This window comes from Schistocerca americana, chromosome 4 (genome assembly GCF_021461395.2).
Source record: "Schistocerca americana isolate TAMUIC-IGC-003095 chromosome 4, iqSchAmer2.1, whole genome shotgun sequence".
NCBI classification, from domain to species: domain Eukaryota; kingdom Metazoa; phylum Arthropoda; class Insecta; order Orthoptera; family Acrididae; genus Schistocerca; species Schistocerca americana.
In genome coordinates, this window is record NC_060122.1 from 709,121,459 (window position 1) to 709,137,325 (window position 15,867).

A 15,867-nucleotide genomic window follows, 5' to 3' on the forward strand; every position below is an offset into this window, starting at 1 on the left:
CAAAATTGAGCAGCAGAAGTTACTGATTCTATGCGTGAAACACCCCACCCGACAAACCTCTCATGTACTGAACATGACGTACAGATCTGTACCGGTTCTCCGAAAGTAATACATATAACGTTTAGCGAAATAATTTTAACCTGTAAAGCTAGACCAGAGTGTAAACACAGTTACCTTGAGTGTGCAAAACGGGTAAATGGATGACACCATGCGAATCCTGGGTACTTCAAGAATTTTCAGATCTGGTTCGTGGTGATAGAACCCTGTAGGTAATACTGCTTCCCTTCCTCCAACTAGATCCATTTCCCTGCCTGTACTCAATCTTCCAGACATTTTTCTGCGATACAGCAAGATTTTTCAGATTACTTTGTGGACTGTAGATTGCACATGACGTACGTCAAAGTATATCCGTTGCTCAAACAGGAAATAGTTGTCTTAAAAATTAATGGGAATGCTTTACTCCTTGTCATAGCGTTGTTCGATCTTTCTTGTACAATAATATAGGGGTGTTAAAACTTTTAATGAGAAGAGCTCAGTTTCGGCAATTAACAAGTCTAATTGTTGGAGGGTAAAGTATTTACTTCTGCAACGTCATTACTCATAGTAATTTCAGGCCGCAGAGCCTGTAATTGTAAGTTCATTGTTGTGGCATGTACTTCGTAGTGCAAACATTAGATTTTCTCAGAGCAGTCTAAGTATCGTAACTGAAACGATTTTTTTAAGCGAAAAATGTTCGTCCCTGCCTAAAACAAGTAACTCTGGTTTTCCCATCCCATATGCCCAATCTGTTTCCGCCTTCTGTTGTATTTCTGTACACACATTCTCAAGCTTAGAGCTATTACGTATCTCGCCGCTTTATTAGTGTTCATAAAGTATCAATAATGTAATCCCACTTTTTCTGTGGTGTCTCATATATCAACTGACAGTTCTCCATTGTATTGTGGTCCTGAGCATCTTCCTAAACATTTTGTTCTAGTCATTAGACACTTCCTCTCGTTCCTTCCACTTCCTCTCGTTCCTTCCACTTCCTCTCGTTCCTTCCACTTCCTCTCGTTCCTTCCACTTCCTCTCGTTCCTTCCACTTCCTCTCGTTCCTTCCACTTCCTCTCGTTCCTTCCACTTCCTCTCGTTCCTTCCACTTCCTCTCGTTCCTTCCACTTCCTCTCGTTCCTTCCACTTCCTCTCGTTCCTTCCACTTCCTCTCGTTCCTTCCACTTCCTCTCGTTCCTTCCACTTCCTCTCGTTCCTTCCACTTCCTCTCGTTCCTTCCACTTCCTCTCGTTCCTTCCACTTCCTCTCGTTCCTTCCACTTCCTCTCGTTCCTTCCACTTCCTCTCGTTCCTTCCACTTCCTCTCGTTCCTTCCACTTCCTCTCGTTCCTTCCACTTCCTCTCGTTCCTTCCACTTCCTCTCGTTCCTTCCACTTCCTCTCGTTCCTTCCACTTCCTCTCGTTCCTTCCACTTCCTCTCGTTCCTTCCACTTCCTCTCGTTCCTTCCACTTCCTCTCGTTCCTTCCACTTCCTCTCGTTCCTTCCACTTCCTCTCGTTCCTTCCACTTCCTCTCGTTCCTTCCACTTCCTCTCGTTCCCCCTTTTTTAAGATACTGGCATTATCAAATTCGTACCGTCAGCACAAGGCATGCGAGAGTAAAAGACATTCAGGTTTACTTCCGCTTAATTTCAGTACAAATGGAGGGAAAACAAGACCTCGGGAGTTGAAAAGACTACGTAACGTGTAGCAACGGACTGTAGTGGCCACACGAGGTTAGGCCTTCAGTTAGCGTTGTGACGCTGATGCAGAGCAGAACGAGAGGCCGGAAGACGTGCTCAAAAACATCCATCGGTGGCTCAGTTGAGCTGAAGTGTCTTAAAAGATATCACTCCATTTTTCTCTTTTGCTAGGACAGTCTTTCCCATAAATGTTAGCATGCCACACCTCCTTTATCTTGTAATGACACTGGTTTTCGAAGGGTTATCCTGTAGAACGTCTCAGACCCAATCCACTTCCTGATATACGGCAGTTTTTATTATTTAGGTTAATCATTCGTTGCTACCTACTTATTAAATTTTTTACATACTTCAAATTAGTTTGAGCCATAAGCAATTATGCCTAACACGCTGACAGTCGCGCGGCCACAGCAAAGCCCCACACACAAAGCAAATCTTTGTTAAATTAACCTGGATCTCAACAGTTGTCTGCAGTAACCTTGCATCGGTACAGGTGATGTCGAAGCTCGTTACAAAGGGGTAGAACAGTCTTGGAGCGCTGCGCCGATACGTGATAGCGGATCGGTGCTGCTGCAAACGAAGTCTGATACTTTATCATGCGATGTTTACTGGCTAGAAAGAGCACCGAAACTGAAAAATGTTGACACATGCCTTAGCAATGTGCTGTAGTTGGACTTTGCCATGTCTCTAGTAGATATTTCCATTAGAACAATCAATTATTCTGAACAGGGAAACGTCATTACAATGATACACCTCCAAACGCTTTTGAACTGCCTTTTCACTTAGGTGAGTATATGGCGTAACGCGGTAATATTTAATACGCTTGTTGACTAAATAACTGTGATAAAATTAGTACTATTGACAATGCCTTGTATCAGTGTCAATGAAAACACACAATACGATACTTCTAAAGCCGATACCGTTTCGCCAAAATTCGCAACTAGTTTCCCCGCACACGTGCGTGAAACGCCACAAGTCTGAACGTGATTTTACTTTGCTCATAGTAATGCGAAATATTAACTTCAAACTGAAATTTAATAAAAGTACATTTTGAAGTATTTCACCTCAGCTGTTTTACACAAGTGCTGAATTTGTCTTGCTCAATTGACCTATTTCGGACTTAGACCATTTTTAAGTGAAGTGTCGATGATTGTACACAATTAAGGCCTATGTTTGATACTAGTAGACTTCTCTTGGCCAGGAATGCCCTCTGTCAGGGCTAGCCTGTTAATGTCCTCCTTGCTCCACACGTCATGGGTTATTTTGCTGCCTAGGCAAAAGACTTCCTTAACTTATACTTCGTGATCCCCAATTCTGGTGTTTCTCGCTGCTCTCATTTCTGCTACTTCTAATTACTTTCACCGTTCTTAGATTTACTCTCAAACCATATTCTGTACTCATGACTGTTCATTCCAGTCAACAGACCCTGTACTCCTTCGCTTTCACAGGGACAGCGAATCTTATTAATAGTCTTTCACCTTGAATTCTAATCTCTCTTGAACATTCCTTTTATTTGCGCCATTATATCTTCAGCGCATGGATTGTTCAGTAAGTGCGAAAGACTACATGTCTTACACCCTCTGTAGTCAGAGCACTTCGTTCTTTATCTTTCACTCTCATTGTTCTCTCTAGGTTTTTGTACACTTTAGACTTATCCCCATTTTCCTCAGAATTTCGAACACCTTGCCCCATTTTACATTATCGAAAACTTTTCCAGGTCGACAAATCCTATGAAGGTATTTTGACTTTCCTACAGTCTTGCTTCCATTATCAACTGGAATGTCGCAGCTGCCTCTGCCTTTACCTTTCCTGAAGGCAGACTTATTCTAACTTATTCTAACATATCCTCAATTTTCTTTTCCATTAATCTTTATTATTGTCAGCAACTTGGATGCTTGTAGTGTGTTAAGCTGATTGTGCGATAAATCTCACACCTGTCGGATCTTGCTGTCTTCAGTCTCTTGCGGATTATTCTTTTCCGAAAGTCTGATAGTACGAGGGTTGCCCAGAAAGTAAAACACCGCATTTTTTCTCCAACAATTCTTTATTTAACATAATGAAAATTAAACATACGAAAGAACAGTGTTTTATGTATGCATCCTGTTTTCCATGTAATCTCCCTCCCGTTCTACAGCCTTCCTCCAGCGCTAAACAAGGGCGTTTATGCCCTGTCGGTACCAATACTTTTCCTGGTGGCGGAGTCACTACTTCAGTGTGAATGTCCTCATTGTCCTCTACGAATGGCACAAACAAGTCTGAGGGGGCAGGTCAGGGCTGTAGGATGGATGGGGCAACGTTGACCAACCCTGTTCTGCGATTTTTTTCAGCAGCCTTCAGACTTGGGTGGGGCCGAGCGTTATTGACAGATGCAGCGCCATCTGCCGAGACGTAATGCGCCTGTCCTCAGGAACATCATCTCGCTGTAACATGTCAGGTTTGACAGCCGTGGATGTTCTCATCGACAGCTGCAAATCGTGGAACTCCCCCAAACCGCCTTCTGATGACCTCACCCACCGCGTGCAGCGGCCAACTGTACTTCTGTCGACAGCAGACGCTCCACAGACTTTGCACAAACGTTTGTGAATATTCCCCACAGTTTCTCTCTGCTGTGAGAAATTCAATTACAGCACGTTGCTTGTAAAGTAAATCACCTACAGACGCCATTTTGATACTGTCCTGCAGCTACGCTATCTGTCGGAAGTGACAGAAACCTGTTGCCGCTCACTCAGGAGACTTCAGATAACACATACGCAACGTTTCGCATTCGTAGCATTGTTTTCGACTGAGAAAAAATGCGGTGCATTACTTTCTGGGCAACCCTCATATACGGTCTGATGTGTGTATTGCCAGACTCATACAGCCTACACACCAACTTGAGTAGTCATTTTGTTGTCACCCTCCTCAAATATTTTAGAAATTCTGATGGAATATTATCTATTCCTTCTGCCTTATTTGATCTTAAGTCTTCCAAAGCTCTTCTCAGTTCTGATTCTAGAACTGAATCGTTTGTCTTCTGTATCGACTTCGGTTTCTTCTACCACGTCATTAGACAAGTCTTCGCCCTCATAGAGGCCTTCAATATACTCTTTCCACCTCTCTCTCTCTCTCTCTCTCTCTCTCTCTCTCTCTCTCTCTCTCTCTCTCTCTCTCTTTCCCTCTCCCCCCCCCCCCCCCCCTCTCTCCACTTAAATGGTGGAGTTGCATTGCACTGTTAATGTTACCATCCTTGCTTTCAATTTCATTGAAAGTAATTTTGACTTTTCTGTATGCTGGGTCAGTCCTTTTGACAATCATTTCTTTTTCGATTCCTTTACAATTTTTATTCAGCCATTCGCCTCAGCTTCCCTGCACTTGATTTATTTCATCCGTATTCCTGGATTTCCCTGTACATTTTTGTACATCGTTCTTTTGTCATTCGACTGAAGTATTTCTTCTGTTACCAATGCTTTCTTGGCTGGTATCTTGTTTGTACCTATTGTTAAATGATTCTTTGTCACCCATGGAGAATGAAATGAGACGTCAGGTTGCAGGAGACTTGTTTAAATAACTTCTTTATTCTGACACTTAATTGTAGTATATCAGGAACTGCTTGGTGGAGGCATCCAGTTGCTTCTCATGTGAAACAATAGACATCCAGCATTTCTGACAATACAAAGAGCAGAGCTTATTGTTGTCACTCGAATGCTGCAACTGCGATGACAATGCAGCAGCGCAGCTGACAATACCGCAGGAGCGGCCGGGACCTGCCTCCAGCGAGTGGGCGGCTCTCTGCTCCGCTGTGGCTCTCTCGTGGTTCACAGCAGGCTGCTCTGTCCAGTGGCCGAACAGCAGATCTTGTACTGCATTCCAGCATGTCACTCCAGGTGTCACAGGCTCGCGATGTGGGCCCGTGATACTGAGATAGGAATATTTTAGTGCACGAATGGCTGAGTACTACACCAGACTATGTTCATTTTGGGCTTTAAGGTACGTACTCTAAACACATCCATGGTGTCAAATGAGAAAATCGTCCATTCTTCTGCTAGCATACTGCAGCGTCGACTGTTCTATACCACACTCAGCTAGCTGTGCTTCGAAATGATTGTCGGCCGTGTTTTGCTTTGCAGTGCGTATCACTGTCTGCCTGTGCAACTCACTTCTACTCTGGTGTACTTTTTGACCAAATACAGTCGATAAGCTATACTGCCTTCCTTTTGAGACCTGGTCCCTGGAGTAGACCAAACAAGATTATAGCTTACAAAAAAATGGTGCAAATGGCTCTGAGCACTATGGGACTTAACATCTGCGGTCATCAGTCCCCTAGAACTTAGAACTACTTAAACCTAACTAACCTAAGGATATCAAACACATCCATGCCTCAGGCAGGATTCGAACCTGCGACCGGAGCGGTCTCGTGGTTCCAGACTGTAGCGCCTAGAACCGCTCGGCCACCCCGGGCGGCTATAGCTTATATAATAGTTCCTAGTGACCAGCTCTTCTAGCCCTGTTTCATCTCTTAAGAATTATTCCAACAGTTGTTTTGCTTGTCCCTAACACTTAATCATACAAATTTCTACAGGGTCCCTTGCCCTGCTCCTTAACTCAAACATCATGAAACGTAAAATGGCAAATCAGAAAGCCCTTGCCCCTGTTTTTTTATTAGCCAAAGTAAACTCAATACAGGTAATGACAGATGTAACTGCTATTCTATGTACCTCACACTATTTTTCCACATAGCCCCCACACTAGTTCACAAATTTCTCTCATTGCAGCACTAAATTTGAGATATCCCTGCGGTAGGATTCGTCTGGTTGACTATGGAACCACCTTTGTACTGCTGTCGGGGCTTCATCGTTACTTGCGAATTGCTGTCCAGCCAGGAACTTTTTCAGCGGTCCGAAAATATGAAAATTGCCAGAGGCAAGGTCTATAATGTTTGGTGGCCGATCTAGAATCTCTGAAGTGACTGGAGCTTTTCGGTAGTTCTGATTGCCACATGTGGCCTGGCGTTGTCTTGGAGTAGGATCACATCGTCCACAACGAGAATCCCCTGTGTAACGCCCCAACGACCACCTTAGTCAATTACGAAAGAACATAAAGTAGGGAAAGTTATATTGGCAGTTAAATCTTTGCCGATGAGCTGACACGAGAGTTTTGTCAACAACTACATTGTACACCACTGAGCATATTTGAGAGAGAAGAAATATCGTATTTCAGCAATGGACAAATATCCATGTGACAAATATCCATGTGACAAGTGTGAAATTAATATCTCAAGAGTTAAGTCCAAAGTAATGTCATCAGAGAACTTTTATGTGGAAGAGAGTTGTAAGCGCAACGAAGAAATTCAATGCGCCTACAATGCTCTTCCACAGAAGTCGCTTGCTAGAACTCATCCAGTGCAGACGTAAGAGAGCAGTTCTGATCTGAATTGAGACTGCGAATCGTGACGAGATTGTTTTCGAGTTTAGAAGTGTCTGTTGCGTGACAGGATTCACGGCTTAAGAAACTGATTTTATGAACAGATACTCATTTAACCGTGCACTACGGGTTAATTGAAACCTAATAACTGAATTAGTGAACATTAGACTTGACTCTAAATTAGTTGGACGTTAAGGAGAGGTGAACATTCGATGAAAGAATACACGCAATTAGTCTTAAGTAGGACCCAAGTACACGACATCATGAAGATAAAACAATTACGCTAAAGTGTCGAGTTGTGGTAATTGCCAAGAAACTTTAACTCAATCGGACTGACTTAACTAAACTATTCCTTGTGCGTGTGGTGCGGGAGTTATAAGTATTTAGTGATAAAATAAACAAACTGTTCATTACCAGTTAAATACCCGGTGTGGACTAAATCAGTAAATAGCTTGATAAATGCCTAAATCAACGACTACTCATGAAAGACTATTTCATTGAAGTGCAAATATTCGTCATTAGTTTAGAAGTGAACTTTAAAATATTTTCGTATTACGACATAATCTTACAAAGACTGAATCAAAGAGTATCTCTAGATCTCGCTGCATACCAGCACAATAATTCCATAGCAACGAGACAACAGCGTAAGAAAAAAAAACTGTTAACTAAAATATTTCCTCGAAATCAGTGGTGTGCTATGCGAACGAGAGAATTAATAACTACTGCAAATCCGGGGAATTAACAATACAATATTAATAATAAGCATCAATTATACGAGTTCGCATAAGTGGAAACACTGCGGACTTGTAATTGAGATACGACTACGCGAGGAACGCCTTTTCGGAAGTTTTTCAAGGTTTTTCTCCCGTTAATCTACGGGGACTGACGTTATATCGTACCATGTCTCTACTCTGCCGCGAGAACTGTGGCAGTAGCAGCTCTACGGCGTCGACTACATGAGCATGCGGTTGGAGTCCGGGGGCACGCTGCCACGCCTGGCGACTTCACCTGATGACAGCCCTCAGACGTGACAATGTGGAACAGTAGCAGTCAGCATTGATGGTTGCAAGTTGTGGCATGAAATCCAGCAGAACTGGTCCATCGCTATCCCAAAAGGCCGTTAACATCACTTGTCCAAAACGTGGCGCTGAGTGGAACTTTTCGTTGTAGGAGGACCCTAATAATGCAGTCTAGGAAACCTTCACCCTCCTTTGAGTACTGTTCCAAATGATTCAGGGAAGACGTCATTCGCTTGTCTTTCATCATGTTATCCAACTGTTTAGGCGGCCACCGACATGAAACTTTCCCGTACCCTGAGGACACATGAACGGTGTCATAAGCACTAGTATATGATATACCAGGCTTTCGGGGAATGGCCATGATGTGCACACGCCGATCTGATTTCACCACTGCATCCACGCGGGAAATGTTGCCAGTCAGCGACGAACGCCGCTGCCAAGACTTCTCATTGACATGCAAGACTTCACGGCCTTTGTCGAACCCACAACACTGCCACCTCACAATTCTCAAAGCGAGACAGTTTTCTCCATATGAGGGCTGCATCTCCCTGTAGATCTCGATGGGCGTTCGTCTCTTGCTCTTTAGAAAACGAATCAGACTTCGTTGCTCTAAAGCCGTGAACGTGTGAAGCACAACCGCCATCTTTAACAGCTGACAGCTGCGCTGTGCGGCGGAGCTACCGGCGAATAAGGTCCAACGCTAGAAATGGATACGTTGACTTCGCATTTACAGCCTTAATTTCAATAACAAGAAAATTGGCCAAAGACTGTGATTTGCCCTCGTATTTCAATACTAGGTTTCTTGCACAATAACTTCTAACTCTCTATTCCAAACTTACAAGCTAAAATGAATCAGTTATCCTTAATATTACCCTCTCGCACATTCATCTTTCTTCTTCTGCTGCTTCTATGGTCCGGGTATGCAGTCCACGGGAGTATGAACAACGGCTGTGTCCGATCTCTGTCTTGTGCTTAGTCTTCTGTGTACCAAAACGAGGACTACTCTCAACAGAACAAGTGCCGCTCCGGTGGTTGGTATAGTCAGTGTTGTCTCCTTTCGGTTATGATTTACCCAAACAATTTACATACTGCAATATGCTTTTCCAGGGGAACTCGTCCCTCCTGCTGGTTCAGACGCATGTTTATAGACTGCATTAATTCCAGCCCTTGAGTTTGATTTAAGCTGGCTAGATCTACGGCAGGTACCACTTCCATGGGCTCCTCTGGCCAATACAAATCAGGCTGCCAAATATTCAGATGAGTTATCCTTGAAATCGCGGCGGACAGATTCAAAGTAGGCCCCTTTATCTCGCGCGCTTTTCCATTTAAAAACAGAACACTTCCGTTTAATTCTAGCCTCATTGCTGAGGTGAAGTAAGCTTCCCCCGTTCGAAACAACTAGCCGCCACTACTGTTATGTTAGCAGAAGAGCCAACACCGTGTTCCGAATGGAGGCCGAAATGCACGCGTTTTAGCTCACGCAGGCAGGCGTGTGGAGGGAAGAACTATACTGACGTGAGGTCTGGAACATGACAAGGAATGAAAATTCAGAAAGCGGACGTAATTAGTTTCATACTTAACTTAATCCATTCATGATAAACGTCGCTCTTTAAGGTACATGATTCACAATATCAATAGTAACTGAATATGGCGCCCTGCTAGGTCGTAGCAAATGACGTAGCTGAAGGCTATGCTAAACTGTCGTCTCTGCAAATGTGCAAATGAGAGAGTATGTAGTCAGTGAACCATAGCTGGCAAAGTCGGCTGTACAACTGGGGCGAGTGCTAGGGCTGTCTAGACTAGACGTGTCGTGTGGCGGCGCTCGGTCTGCAATCACCGATAGTGGCCACACGGGGGTCCGACGTACACTAACGGACCGCGCCCGATTTAAAGGCTACCACCTAGCAAGTGTGGTGTCTGGCGGTAACACAACTACCATCTTGTCAATGGTAGAGTACAACGAATGCGCCTCGACTTGTTGAAAGTACAACTCCGACTCAATTACTTCTTTATTGCATTCTCTTACCTCCTTTGTCCCATAAGCGACTTCAGTGCATATGAATCTTGCCCCCCTCTCTTATTACCATACCCGGACTGACTGTAATTTCACCTCGGTAACATTTTTGTAACTTTCCTTCTTACATTTACATATACCTTCCCTTGTCTCTTGCAATTATTAATAATCCCTTGATAGCATATGAATGAACTATGTAGAATCTTAAGCTAGGCTGCAGTGGCAACTGTGAAAATGTAATAGACTGAAGGGCCAAAGAAACAGGTAAAGGCATGCGTATTCAAATACAGAGATATATAAACAGGCAGAATACGGCGCTGCGATCGGCAACACCTATATAAGGCAACAAGTGTCTGGCGCAGTTGTTAGATTGGTTACTGCTGCTCCAATGGCAAGTTATCAAGAATTAAGTGAGTTTGAACGTGGTGTTATAGTCGGCATACGAGCGATGGGAGACAGCATCTCCGAGGTAGCGATGAAGTAGGGACTTCGCCCGTACGACCATTGCACGAGTGTACCGTGAATTTCAGGATCCGGTAAAACATCAAATCTCCGACATCGCTAAGGCTGGAAAAATATTCTGTGAGGATGGAACCAACGACGACTGAAGAGAATAGTTCAACGTGACAGAAGTGCAACCCTTCCGAAAATTTCTGCAGATTTCAATGCTGGGCCATCAAGTGTCAGCGAGCGAACCATTGAACGAAACATCATCGATATGGGCTTTCGGAGCCGAAGGCATGTCTTCAGGGGACTCTTCAAGCTGATGGAGGCTCTGTAATGGGGTGGGGCGGGTGCAGTTGGTGTGATATGGGACCCCTGATACGGCTAGATACGACTCTGACAGGTGACACATACGTAAGCATCCTGTTTGATCACCGGCGTCCATTCATGTACATTGTGCACTAGACTTGGGCAATTCCAGCAGGACAATGCGATACCCCACACTTCCAGAACTGCTGCAGAGTGGCTCCAGGAACACACTTCTAATTTTAAACACTCCCGCTGGCCACAAAACTCCCCGGACATGAACGGTATTGGGCATATCTGGGATGCCTTGCAAAGTACTGTTCAGAAGAGATCTCCACCCCTCGTACTCCTACGGATTTACGGACAGCCCTGCAGGGTTCATAGTGTCAATTCCCTCCAGCACTACTTCATACATTAGTCGAGTCCATGCTACGTCGAGTTGCGGCACTTCTGCATCATCGCCGGGGCCCTACACGATATTAGGAAGTGACCCAGTTTTTAACCCATATAAATGCACCTTCTTCAGAAGCCTTACTGCCTAGAAATAAGTATACATAGATAAATGCAACGTTGAAAAAAACTAGGGTTTTATAAAAAACAGATCATACATACAGTGGAACTTAGTGAAATAGGCAATAAAAATACGACCACTTGTTTACCATAAATGCAAGCTGAATGGCCACGTGCAAAATTCAGCAGAGTGGCCGACTGGCCAACTGCCCAATGTGGGCACTGATACACTTCAAAAAGGCCGAAAGTTATTAATTATTTAAATAAGCCACAACTGACGTTTTAAATGCAGATAATGATGTGCCGCCAATAGGCTTAGCCACAATAACATTGACAATCGTAAAACCATCCGTCTGGCTTTGTCATACATAAAATAATACACATATTAGATGCGGCGTGTGTGATCAGTAACGGATAAACATGCAACAGCCGGAGCAACATCCATCTGTGAACAGAAATTGAGAAATCTGCTCCTAGATGGGGCTGACACACCCTGCGGTCTATAGCCGCCGCAAACAGCTGATTTAACTTCACCACATGCTAAAATCGAAACATTTTGTAACACAATTTCTGAAGACAGTGAGCATCAAAAATTATTACAATGGGACAACTAGGCTTATAAAAATTACATGAGAAGTGACGTGATTACACAGATATGTGCAACATTTTATTGAGAAATCTTGTGAAGAGTTTGGTATTCAGAAAAAATTATAGTAGCCCGATGTAATAATTATGTTAATTGGAGTACAGGACGAAAGCTATCAAAGAAACTTTTATTTTTCAGTTGCAGTTGGTCATTCAAGATTGAATCCTTATTGTTGAAACTGTGTTTAAAAATTTGAAGGTATTCCAATAAATCCAACCTACATCCCTTCTCCTCTCTACGCAAAATAACAGTATCTTCCAAATTACTTGAGGAATGTCCGCTTTGAACGAGATGTTCATCCTTTGTGGAGCCGTGAGTATTAATATCCTCTTTGCCTAGTAAATGTTCCTTGTACCTAGTGTACTAGGTAGCACTCTTACGTGCTTGTTTCCCTGTTACCGGTAAAGAAACGGAAATGTAAACTTTTTTCTCCATCAGTTCTTACTGATACTGCAGCTACGATGAAATAAAAAGGTAAGTCTTTGTGCTCGGGTTCTAAAACCAATCCCAAACTCCGGCGGTAGTTCCTTCTGTACTTTCCTTGGACCCTCTAAATACTGCTCTGGCGACAAGTTCCGTCTAGCTGACTTCTTACAACCTGCCGCATAACCTCCAGTAGTTCTGTTACTTTCTCTCGTGCTTCTCAAACACTATCTTCTACGGACTGCAGCCATTTTGTCATTACTGCTTCCCTGTCTAAGACTTCTACTTCGATTTTTAGTTCCCTGATATTCTGATTAACTGCTTCTTCTGCCCCTGTGGCATAACGCACTACTTCTCGAGTCACTTGTCGTAGAAGTCGTGTGTTGTCCTTCCCTAAACTTGCAATCCGCGTAGCGTGGCAATCACTCACGGCTTTGTCCCCTTTTTGTCCACTGCTTCACCTTTTCCGCAGTGTCGTTCACCCTTCGAATATCTTCCTTATTAGCAGTGCCAAATATTGTTTTCATAAGCTGACCTCCAGCGTCGATCCAACCTCTCTTCCTTCGCGCATGTGGAACAACCCCGAGTACGTGGGTCATCTAACTCTTAATTTCTCGTTCGCTCCATGTACTCTCTCACATACCCTGGAACTTCATTTGAGTATCCCGTGCCTTTCCGTATCCTGACGGAACTTGTCGAATGCTTCTTCCAGTCTTCTCGCCTCGTTACGCATCTCCCATGCATTGAATACCACCTCTATCACCCAGCTATGACTGTTGATCACTACGTCTTACTGCTTGACGAACAGCACTCCTCTTTCCAGACGCTGGTTCCGTAACGTTTCCACCCCGACGAAGATCAGTATTCCAGCTATGAACCATATCATCTCGCCTCCTGTGCACCTCATCTAGGCGCAGGAAAACCTATTACTTTCCTTCCCTTTAAATTCATTGCTTTTGCCCAATTGCTTTCACTAATTACAGTGGATCTATACCTAACCTAAAAGAAATATTAAATGACTATCTACTAGGCCTTAATCCATACGGCTTCCTTGTTACTGTTTCATTCACAAACTCTTGTTTATCTTCCGATATCTTTCTCCCCCCTCTCCCTTTCTGGTCCGCATCTCCTCTCCCTGGAATAATTTCCGGGCTCTTTGAAATTGGACATAGTCTCTACCAGTTGGTATGGCCCTTGATACTTTTCAAAAAGCTTTCTTTTCCTTATGCGTATACAAAGTTGATAGCATCACCCACTGACCAACCTTATACTGTGGCATTCTTGTCATACAGCCCACTGCTTCTTCTTGTTTCTCTAGGGCTCATGTATTTGCCCTCCGTACTCTATTCCAAATTTCCCTAATTACTGTGGCAAATTCCTTAACAGACTCTCCTGCGTTCCCTTTCTTCGTTTCCAATACATCGAACGGTGACGGTATTTTACGAGCATATACTACTTCATATGGCGATAATTCTGTATCTATATGCTGTTTTGAGTAGTAGGCTGGACGACGTACTTCAAATAGACATCCCAATTGGTTTGATGTGAGTCAACGTAGTATCAAGCATGTTCCCGATTGTCCTATGGACACAATCAGTTCTTCAATTGGCTTCACATTCTATAACTTACACAATTCCTTGAATAGATCATATGAAGTTAGTTCCCTGGTCTGTTGCTATTGTTTTAGGCACTCCAAACCTCAGTGTCCAGTTATTGACAACTGCTTGTAGTGCTGTTGCCACCTGCTGATTCGGCATAGCGACCATCTTGAAAAATTATCTTTGATTGTGAGTACGCACTTATCCCCTTCAGGTGTTTTACTGAGTAGACGTAAAACATCAATCCCCAGAAATTCGAATAGCGCTGACGCTTCAGGTAACCTCTGCAATGATACTCTTGTTCGACACAAATCCCCTTTCTGTGCGCACTGCATGCAATTCCGCAGATGATGGTTTACGTTCTTCTGCCTATTCCTCCAACAATACCTTTCTGCTACACTGTTGTTGGTAGACCTGCAACCTCCATGACCCGCTAATATGTGATCAAGAGCACTCTATTCCTTAGTTTCGCTGGTACCACTACCTTCGGTCCCAACTTGGCATCTCTGCCTAGCAACCCATCCTGCATAAAAAAACTGTAACTGCTTTAAATACTTCTCACATTCGTCATTCGCTCCCTGTGCAGTTTGCCATTTCTTATGTGTATTACCCCCCAGTCTGTAATCTGCTCTATTCCACTTAAACCATCAGCATATCTGTGCTTCTTCCCAGGTTTATGAGTGACTTCAAAATTGCATTTGCTTAGTCCTCGCGTCAACCTTCTACAAGGATCCTTCAACCCCAATAACTATTTTTATGCTGCACGATCTGTTATTACTCTAATTTTTTTACCGTACAGATAACATTTGAAATATGTGAGTCTATAAATGAGGCTTAACATCTCCTTCTCAATTGTGGAATAATTTCTTTCTACAGAATTTAGTTGTCTTGATGCGTAAGTTACCGAATGATCTGCGCCTTTTACCTTTTGTCACGACACTCAGCCATGTGCATGGTTTGATGCATCACATGATAAAACAAATTCTCTATAGAAATTCTGAAATATCAATATCGAACTCGATGGTAAAGCTTCTTTTAGCTCCTCAAAAGCGTACTGGCACTCTTCTGACCACAAACATTTAGTACCTTTTGTTTAAAAATAATTGTGTTAACAGTTTGGCAATGTCCGCAAATCCTTTTACGAACTGGCGGTAACAGTTCACACTTCCTAACAACGATTGCATCTCCTTTAGAGATTCTAGTACAGGAAATTCACGTGCAGCTCTAATTAACCTTGGATCTGTCTTAACCCCATCTTTACTTATGACATGACATAGGTATGCTACCCCTTCCAACACAAATTACACTTTTTTGTACTCAGTGTTAACTCCACTGTCCTTAACCTTAGGAATTCTTCCCTTAATCACTGCATATACTGTTTGATATCACTCCCATAGACGATTATGTGATCGAGATACACTCCTTAATCACTGCATATACTGTTTGATATCACTCCCATAGATGATTATGTGATCGAGATACACTAAGCATTGCCGTGTCTTTGAACTTCTGAGTACACAGTCCAACATTCTCTAAAACGTTGCAGGTGCATTTTTTTAATCCGAATGACATTCTTTTGAATTGGTAGTGTCCCCTTGGTGTCGCAAACATTGTTTCGTGTCGATTCTACGGTGCAGCCTCTATCTGGTGACAACCACTCTTCAAATCCTTTGTTGAAAAGTATTTACCTTGTCCTAAATGATCCAAGATTTCTGTGATGTTTGGCAAGGGGCAGGCGTCCTTTATGGTTTTCGCATTTAGATGTCTGTAATCACAACA